Here is a 9669-nt window from a genome sequence, read left to right as displayed (position 1 = left end):
ACCCAGAAGCTGTGGGCCAGACAGGGCCAAGGCTGTGCCTTGTGCTAGCAGGTGAACTTGGTAATGTGCAAGTCTCACTGGTGGTATTTGTTTTAAAGGTATGAAGGTGTCATGGAGAGCAGCTGCGGAGGCCATTAGTGAAGGTGCACTGTGGAAACTCCAGTATGGAAGGGGTCATGGAGAGAGGAAGCTTGGCACCATGTGGTGGGGGTAGAGTCCCTAAAGAGAGCCCGAGATAAACTATTGGTGAAGGTACAGCCTAGTTGAAGCAGAGACCCCAGCATTTTGGAGATGCCAGGATCACGGGACAATCACCAAGAACAGCAGTAGGTGTGGAATGGAGCTGGCCTAAGCCTACAAGCTATGTGTGCTGTGATTAGCAGAGGCAGAAAAGTGAGACTTTTCAAGTCTTTTCGAGCCCAGAAGACAAGGAGTGAATCCCAGACATTGGGTTATTTACATAGTTGGAGTCTGGTTTATCTTGGTTCAGATTGTGACTGTGCCCTGGTTCATCCTTACTGGAGCAATAAAGTATTTAACTTATTTTTGATTTTATAGGAATCCACAGTAAGAGACTTTGGAATTGTACAAATACTTTGGATAATTTCAGAGAAAATTGGTTATTTTATTTTTATGATTTTAATTAAAATAGAATTATATCACATCCCCTTTCCTTCCCTCCCATTAGCCCCTCCCAGCTACCCTCCCTCAAACCCTTCCCATGCCCCTCACTCTCAAGTTGATAGCCTCTTTCTCTTTGATTTTGTCACACACACATACATGTGTATGCACACACACACACACACACACACACACACACACACACACACACACACACACACACACGAATGAATGCACACACCTACCAAGTCCATTTTTGCTGTTGTGTGTATATAGTTTCAAGACTGACCACTCTTCACTGACAGCTAATAAGAGGGTTCATCCTCAGGGGAAGTTAATTATCCTCCCAGAAGTTCATAGTTGCCTGTGGTCCTTTATGTAGGAATGGGGTCTTGAAATTCTCCGCTTCCATGTTAACATGTCCATTAGTATTGCTTTTGTTCTGACCTTGTCCATGCAGCCGTTTCTAGGAGAGACTGTTTCACAGCAGGTGTCTTGGTATTCTGGTGCTTACAATCTTTCCATCCCTCTTCTTCAAAATTTTAGATGTTTTAGAAAGGCTTTGGACTTTGAAACAGATTTTGGGTATTTTTAAAGAGCCTGAACTTCTAAAATATTGGAAATCTGAAGACTGTGGTACTTTTAAAGTTCTACTATGTTTCTGTTGTGATATTAATATGAAAATTTAGGGATGAACAAAACAGTAAACAAAAAAAAAGAGGTCATTTTCCTGGCTGGTTTACGTCAGTTTGATACACGCTTGAGTCGTTTTGGAAGAGGGGCTCTCAATTGAGAAAATGCTCCCACCAGACTGGCCTGTGGGAGAACTGATATGGGAGGGCCCAGCTCCGTGTGGGCGGGGTGCCATCCCTGGGCTGGTGGTCCTGGGGGCTGGAAGATGGCAGACTAAGCAAGACATGAGGGGCAAGCCAGGAAGCAGTCTCCTCCATGGCCTCTGCACTGGCTCCAGGTTCCTGCCTTGAGTTCCTACACTGACTTGCTTTGATAATGGACAGTGGTGTGGAACAGTATGCTTAAAATAAACTCTTTTCTCCTCAAGTTGCTTTTGGTCGTGATGTTTTCTCACAGCAATAGAAAACTAAACTAAGACACTAACTCTTGGTAAGCCAGGACAAAACAAGCCATCTGAAAGTGACTATATTAGAAGCAAGGCACTTCCAGCAGCGAGGGTACTGTGTTACTTCATTGTGAACCACAGGCATGACTATCTTAAGACAGAAAGACACAGTCTGGAATCATAACCTTGACACATTAATATAGCGTGTTATTTAAATAGTTACATGGTGTATAGATAGTATGTCTATGAACTAACGTATGAGAGTTAACTAGATGGTTAGAACTATAGAAATCACATATTTAAAAAATCTTTACTCTTAACCCGCATGTAGGATAATTTGAAAATGGTAAGGTTCATTTGTGGAAGAGTACTATTTGCAAAATTTTAGGCTTATTTAGGGAAGAAATTAGCTCTATCTAAACAAAATATTAAGAGCTATTCAAAACTAACAAAATATTTTCTGAATTTTATAAAAAGCTTCTTTGTTTATGGAAATATGTAATAACCATTTACTAAGCATAATCAACATAATTGTTAATTTATTTTATAATTTCCTTTCTGTCATTCAGAATCTGTGTCTTATGAAAGGAGGAAATTATGGGGAAAAGTAATTCTTATCTAACCAGGTGCTTGTTTCTTCTGTTTGTCAATTAATCTAATATTTGACCTTCATTTTGGTCCGAATATAGCCAGTTTGCATGAAAGTAAACAGATACATGCATGCATTTATATGTTTACACATGAAGTAGATAGACAGATGATAGATAGAGAGATATAGATATAACCAGAAACTTTAAGACAAATTTAAAGAGAATTATTTATTTCAAATTTCATTTGTTTCTTTAATTCTTGGATCTAGATCACATAAAAGTAAAAAACGCTATCTTAGGTTTTTTAATGAGGTTGGCATCATGAAATGGCTGTTCTAAATTGAAACACATTTGAAAAGAGGAAGTTCATTTTCCTCTTCTTGGCTGAGGAAAGAGAGGCAGATCTCTGATATCTCAATCACGATTACTCCTCAGATGAAACAGGTTTCAGAAGGACATCTTGTGCAGAGGCCCATATATTGTGACCAATACGAATCAGCAGCCCCTCTTAACTCTCCTTTTCAGTCCTAAAAGCTTGCCCAAGAAGGTAGAACCCCAGGATTCTCTGGGTGACGTCTCCCAGAAGAAGAGGCAGTCGGTCGGAGCCTTTGCAGAAAGTAGCTGTGCTGCTTCCCCATGTCAGTCCCTGTACACTGGAGGGCTGCTAGGTTCTGGTGTCTTCTTAGGACTGTCCCTTTCAGCAGGTAGGGCACGACAGCCTTGGTTCCTCACATCTCCTTACAGGGGGCTGAGAAGGCCACCTTTCAGCCTCCGGTTTTACCATGAACCATTTGGAATCTTTGAGTCTGAAGTCTGCCAGAATGTTCTACTTTTCATTTCTCCTCCTCCTTGGATGATGACTGTGGGCCCCAGGTGCCAAGCTGTGGAACATAATTGTCTAGTGATGGTGACATCTGGTTCGTTGGCAAGCATCTTCCAGAGTTTTTTCCCAGTGAATAAATGATAGCTTCGAGCTGGGTGATAATAGAGCTTTGTCTCCTAACATGTTTTGCCAGGTTTATTTCAAATTCAAAAGCTTATGCTAAGCATAAACCATGAACCAATGACTACCATTCTGCAAGTTATCCTTCAGGAAATTTTGTTGCCATAATTAGCCGGAAATTAATTGTGCCACTATTTGGAAAAAAAAAAACAAACAACAAACTTGCCCCCTCTTTTTCCAAGAATGCAAAAGTAAGAACAGTTTTTTAAAAAAACTCTTTATAAGTTAAAAAAATAATATCAACACCTACAACAGTTGAGTGTAAATTCAAAGTAGGAAGAGGTTCATTTGTAAAACTTTCCCCAGAGAGAAAATTTACAACAGAAGTGTAAATTTACATCTATCTCTTCTTTACTTGAATATTTTGCGTTTCCTATTTAGAACACATCGGCAACATATCTATTAATCATTGCCCACGTCTTGAGCTAAAACTACCAAAATGTGAAGAAAAGTAATGATTGCTTATTAAAAGAAGAATTAAGTCAAGTTATTTAAAAAAAGATGCAAGGACTCCTTTAGGGGAGAGGAAGTTCAAAGTGATAATTATCCTGGTTGCCGAGGTTGACATAGTCTGCCACAGTCCATGTATTGTTATGGAAATAAAACTCTGTATTACAAAGTTCAATATTGACTGAATTGACTGAAATGATATGCTCATTGTTTATTCTTTATTAAAGAATGGACAAATTATATAAAATTCCATCATATTATGATGATACATTATTTGCTAACAAATAATTTTAAGAAGTTAAATCCAGAGAGTTAAAAATATGTGATGTCACCAAGCTTGCTACTAATTCATGTATATACATACATTTATCTAAACCTTAGCAAATATGTACTGCACTTGAGAGGTCAATAATTATCATTACTGTTCTAGAGCTTTTAGGTTAAACTATACAAGATCAAGAATAAGTTTTAACATTAAAACCAAGCCCAGACCTAGACTGATGTATGGTTGTAAGTAGAAAGTGCTCCTGGAGAGCTAAGAGGATTTTTCACAGGGAGTAGTCTAGTGTGAAAGGAAAGATCAGATGGCAGATTTCAAGGGAAGAAATAACAGTGCAGCAGACAACCTTGATCATGAGGCTGCGAGGAAGAACGTAACTGTACAATGCTACAAGAAAAAAAATGTCCAACCTGGCAACTCTCTGGAAACAATGAAAAGAGAGAAATTTAAGGACATTGAAAGAGGAACCTTTTGTAAATACATATATTTTAAAATATGAAGCAACAACACTTTAGAACAGAGACGGTGAGTGAAGACGCTGGGGTAGCACGGCCCAGCTTCTCAGAACTGGAGTGACCTGGAGTCCTTGGCCCTGGTGTGCTTGGTTCTCCTCTACATTCACTTCACTCCTGGAGACTGCTGTGCAGAAGCCCAGCGGACTTCCTTTTGGTAGATTTTTCTCTTGCATCCCTGTTGGCTATGGGTGTCTAGTATCTCCTGGGTATGGCTGTCTCCTTTGTTTGGTCTCTGTGGCTTCTCCTCCTACTTCTCAATTGTCCCTTCTCTTGGCTCTTCTTTTGCTCAGGGACCACTAATTTTCTCTTCCCTTCCCTTCCCTTCCCTTCCCTTCCCTTCCCTTCCCTTCCCTTCCCTCCCCTCCCCTCCCCTCCCCTCCCCTCCCCTCCCCTCCCCTCCCCTCCCCTCCCCTCCCCCTCCCCTCCCCTCCCCTCCCCTCCCCTCCCCTCCCCTCCCTTCCCTTCCCTTCCCTTCCCTTCCCTTCTGTCTTCTTTTCTCTTGTCTTGTCTTGTCTTCTCCCCTCCCCTCCCCTCCCCTTCCCTCTCCTCTCCTCCCCTGCTCTCCCCTTTTCTCCTCTCTCCTCCTCTCCTCCTCTCCTGTTCTCTCCATCTTCCTTCATTTAGCTACCTCACATAATCTTGAAATTGCAGATGCCTTAATGAAGACAGGCCCCCACTCCATTCTTACACAGACCTGCTAGAATGCCTCACCGGGTGTCTCACTGGTACTCAGGCTTAGCAGCTTGACAAATAATCATCCCCCCATCACACCCTGTTCTTATCTCACATTCCTTAACTTTCCCTTCGTTGCACACTGTCTCCCCGGTCACAGTCACCAGGCTGAAAATGACTGATTGTGTTGGATTTCTCCAAAACTGTCACGTCAGTTCTCCCTTACACTGACTGTCACAGTCACCGCTCTGTCAAAGATTTTGTGATAACATTATTCATGTTCTCGCCGACTCCAGCACCTCCCATAGAACGAATGATACAGGTCCTGAGTGATTAAATAATGTTCTTACTTATGAAAGTAACATCAACTTCCACTTAACTATCAACTGGTTATCTGGTGCCTGTTTTTTTATATATATATATATCTCAAAATATTAAAAAGGATGATGTAGCAATGTGTTTCAAGTGGTGGTGGTAAAAATGAGGTTAGGAAGGATGAAGTGACAGAATAAAAAGTCTTTAAAATTTTTAAGGGATTTCCCAATTATGCATGAAATTCCACAATCTAACTCAGTTATTAATTTATGCTAAAGTGAATTAATTAAAAGATTTTTAAAGGAAGTATTTTTCAAAGAAAGACTCTGAATCTAAAACCTACTAATTTCACAGATACAAAGACTGAGAATTAGCATTGGCTTGTAGAAAATAAATGTAGCAAGAACCAATTGTAAAAGAGAGATATAAAAACATTAATGCTGACATTTGTTAAATAATGAGACATAATAATATGGTACTCTAATTGCTTATATATTCTACTTCCTTAAACATTTTCAAGAGTACCTTTGTTTATTAATGAAACAAACAGATTCAGGACCCGTCAAATAGTGCTAAGAGCGACTTTGTTCCTCTGACCACTTACACTAACTGGCCTGTGTGGTTTCCTCTCGTTTTTGCCCTGGGATGCATGTCTGCCAGGCTCTCTGTGTAGTAGCTAGTAGCAAATGCTTCTATTTTCTTTGCTTCTTGGTAACCAGAGAAGGATGTGGACAGTGCTCAAAGAGAAGTAAATGGCTTTAAGATTCTGTTTTAAAACCCTAAATTGGTGGTTCAAATGTGTTTTTGAATAGTTCATTATTGAGATTATACTTGTGCTTTCAGGAAAATGCCCAAGCTCTACATCAAAGGCAAGCTGCTGACTACACAAGTGTAAGCTGAGTGTTGATCACAAGGAAAGGGGAAGGCTTCCAAGCTGGCTAACCAAGCAGCCCGTTAGCAGCTTCCTGCGTAGAAAAAATGATTAAGGACTTGCCTTTCGTCAAACATGCCCTAAGTCTCAGAAGCCTCTTGTGGTAGAAAGGGTTCTATGGAGAAAGCGTGCATGGCTTTGTCATCAGGCAGTGGCAGGCATCCAGTTCTGCTTCCTTCTTGGGTACATGGTATTCAACAAAGCAAACTTCTGAACCCCAGTTTCCCCCATTTAAAAATAGAAATAATAACAGGTTCCCAGCTCTCACAGTTGTGAAAATTCCAGGTTATGACAAAGAACACACTGACGAAAATGCCATAAATTACCTACGTATTCACTAATCACATTTAGAAAGGAGTTCATAGAATCGAAAGTTAGAATTTTTATTTTTAAGATTTATTATTTTTTTTGTGTGTGTGTGTGTAAATGTGTATCACTTACATATAAGCCTGTGGAAGCCAGAAGAGGGTGTTGGATCTCCTAGGTTCTGGGAATCAAACCCAGGCCCCCTTGCAAGGACAGCAAGTACACTTAACTGCTGAACGATCTTGCTAGCCCAGAAGTTAGCACCTGCAGGCAAATGTATGGCTGAAAACAATCCTGAGAGATAATATATCAAGAACAAGAAATCTCACAATTGTATTGAGCGCTTGTTTAATTTCACCCTAAATGGGAATCATTTTAAAAGTGAATTTCAATTTACACATGTGCTTTGAATTCCACTCGTAAACTAGTCTTGAAACATGGGGCATATTTCCTACAGAAACAAGACATTTGGGCTGAAGGGATGGCTCAGATTTAAGAGTGTGTTCTGTTCTTGTTGAGGACCCACGTTGGATTCCCAGCAACCACATGGTATGGCTCACAACTGCCTTTAACTCCAACTCCAGGAGATCCAAAGCCCTCTTCCTACTCTGCAGGCACCAGCACATATATGCCCACAAACACACACATAAACATGAGTTTAAAAAATAAAAATAATAACCAGTGCTATCAACAGTGGCTCTTTCCCAATTTAACTGCAGAGAGTATGCAAAGGTAACTAAGGTGTTAAGCTTTGGAGTTGCTGTGGGACAGAGGAACAGGTGTCATTTGGGCCTATGATGCTGTTCTCTGCATCCTTGAAGGGAGAAATGGAGGCTCAGATAACAGCTGCATTCTCTCCCTGTATCCAGTGCATGATCAGAAGGAGCTGCTGCTGCTTGGAATCTCTGCCAACCACCTACCTCTCACCCAGCCTGTGGCAGCACAAAGCCCAGAGCTCCTCCATTCGACCTACCCAGTCAGCTGTCTGTACCCAGCAGTTCTTCACCTGTACTCTCAAGTATAGAAAATTTGTGTCTACTCTGAATGTGAGCTGACTTTTCTTTGCTATTATTCTCCAAACAATACAAGCAACCACTGCCGTTGCATTAAGTGGTCTGAGGAATCTCATAATGACTTACTGCCCACGGGAGGCTGTGTGACATAAGTGTAAACACAACACTGCTCCACACGGGGACCTTCGGTCTCTGCACTTTGGTGTTCTGGGACAGTTGTTTGGAACATTGCCTGTAATTACTGAGCAATGACTGGGCCTCCTGCTTGGGTTGCAGTATACCCTTGAACACAGATCATCAGGAAGAGAAAAACTTGCGATGGGACCCATCTTTTCCTGCTGTGCCTATGGTCACTCTCTTGTTTTATAAGATGCAGCCTTTTAGGGAATGTATCTGTGCTGTGGTTCCAAGAAACTCCAGATCCTGTGGGAAAGGTAGCATAGAAAGCCACGGGGATACTAGATATCTCTTCTCTTCATAAACAGCAGGACAGAAAACCTTGTTCTAGCGTAGACTAGACAAACACATGCGTTGGAGTTTCTGGTGAAATGTGTGAATTAGAAATACCCCTCTAGGAGTACTTCTTTGCAAATGTAGGAATATTTTGGCTTTTTATTAGGACAATCAAATGAAGGCACATTTGTTAATCTCAGTTACTCTGGCTCGATTCAAAGGTACCGTTTTGATGGCTATCGTGGTATAAGATGAAGTTCCATGGTGTAATAAATGAGTTTGTCTCCAAAGACAACCATGTGAATCTCATGATCTCCAGTGAACAGATGCAGAAGGGTCTGTGAAGAGTCTGTGTGTTTAGGAATGCCTGAGCTTGAATTATATTCTAGCAATAGGTAAATGGGACAACCTTTAACCCTCCACATTCCAAAGTGTTTACTGGGATTCCATCTGCAGTTGCCTAATTTGTGTCCAGAACAGAAGGCTCTCCACTGGTTCCCGGGACACTGAAATACAGTAAGTACCTTGATAAAGGCTGCGTTAGGTGGGAGTGACATCTTGACATTTATGCTAATGTTCTGTGTATGCTAGCCACCACCCTGTTGTTACTAGGTGCCATATTTATCCACCACTAGCCAGGAGGAAAAAAATAAATTGCAGGTGGGGAATATTCTAAGGAAATTAGTACAACTCTTCCATTAGTCTTTGTGTATTCTACATAAAATTGTCATTTAAAATTTTTTACAGGAGAATGTGGGGAGTTAATACTTGTTGAGTTTTAAAGACTGCCTAATCATCTCGATCAGACCTAGTAACAGCAGCTGAAAGGGATCCAATCAGCTCTGAGCACTCCACCAGCATATTGCTTTTCACAACCCAGAACACACTTCATCTTACTTAGCCTCAGAGCTCCGGGAGAAGATGGCTATTTCTACATCTGATGCATGAGTTACTGGGAAGGAGGTGACTAATAGCATTTCCCAGAAGACTTGCTGCTGGATTCCAGCCATGCTTCTAACCCTGTAAGTCCATGTTCTACATAACTATTAAAAGAAAAAACAAAGTCAATGGGAAGGAGGTGTTTCTGCAACCACAACCGCAACCGGTGTGTAAACTTAGTTCACCAAAGACAGGCTTCCTTTAACATACAACATTTGGTTACTTTTGAGTGGAATGTCTCCATGAGATTTCTCCAAAACCTGTTACCACCTTCAATTTTCCATTCGCTCCTTCATCATGACAATCACTGCACTTTGTCACTAAGTATTTTTCTCTGATGACTTAATTAGTGTCCCTCCCACTAGAACTAAACTATCCAGGCAAGCGATCGTCCTGTGTGTTTGATACCATACCATGTGGTCTGGCACAGAGTGGAGACCCAACATTTTCTGAGTAAAAATAGCAAATAAAGAAGCTAAAGAACTTAAAACACTAATTTAGAA

The sequence above is a fragment of the Peromyscus californicus genome, unplaced genomic scaffold, assembly GCF_007827085.1.
Source record: "Peromyscus californicus insignis strain IS unplaced genomic scaffold, ASM782708v3 Scaffold_5__1_contigs__length_169319896, whole genome shotgun sequence".
Lineage (NCBI taxonomy): Eukaryota > Metazoa > Chordata > Mammalia > Rodentia > Cricetidae > Peromyscus > Peromyscus californicus.
Note: the sequence above shows the minus strand (reverse complement) of the source record.